The sequence below is a fragment of the Bison bison genome, unplaced genomic scaffold (assembly GCF_000754665.1).
Source record: "Bison bison bison isolate TAMUID 2011002044 unplaced genomic scaffold, Bison_UMD1.0 scf7180017864527, whole genome shotgun sequence".
NCBI lineage: Eukaryota > Metazoa > Chordata > Mammalia > Artiodactyla > Bovidae > Bison > Bison bison.
The window spans coordinates 14961836-14962687 of NW_011495078.1; positions in this window are offsets into that span (position 1 = coordinate 14961836).

An 852-nucleotide genomic window follows, 5' to 3' on the forward strand; every position below is an offset into this window, starting at 1 on the left:
TGGATCTCCTTGCAGTCCAAGGGACTCTCAAGAGTCTTCTCCAACACCATAATTCAAAAGCATCAATTCTTCAGCGATCAGCTTTTTTTATACTCCAACTCTCATATCGATACATGACTACTGGAAAAAGCATGGCTTTGACTAGATGGACCTTTATTGGCAAAGTAATGTCTTTGGCTTTTAATATGCTCTCTAGATTGCTCTTCCAAGGTCAGTTGCTTAATTTGAAGTTATTTTCTCCCATTCTCGGAGTTATCTTTTCATCTCATTTATGGTACATATGTACACTGGATTATTACTCATTCATAGAAATGAACAAAATTTGGTCATTTGTAGAGACATGGATGGACCTAGAGTCTATCATACAGAGTAAAGTAAGTCAGAAAGAGAAAAACAAACAAAAAAAGGTTATATTAATGCATATATATGGAATCTAGAAAAATAGTATAGATAAACCTATTTGAAAGGCAGGAATAGAGTTGAAACGCTGGACTGGAAGAAACAAAAGCTGGAATCAAGATTGCCAGGAGAAATATCAATAAACTCAGATATGCAGATGACACCACCCTTATGGCAGAAAATGAGGTGGAACTAAAAAGCCTCTTAATGAAAGTGAAAGACGAGAGTGAAAAAGTTGGCTTAAAGCTCAACATTCAAAAAACAAAGATCATGGCATCCGGTCCCATCACTTCATGGGAAATAGATGGGGAAAAAGTGTCAGACTTTGTTTTTCTGGGCTCCAAAATCACTGCAAATGGTTACTGCAGCCATTAAATTAAAAGACGTTTACTCCTTGGAAGGAAAGTTATGACCAACCTAGATAGCATATTCAAAAGCAGAGACATTACTTTG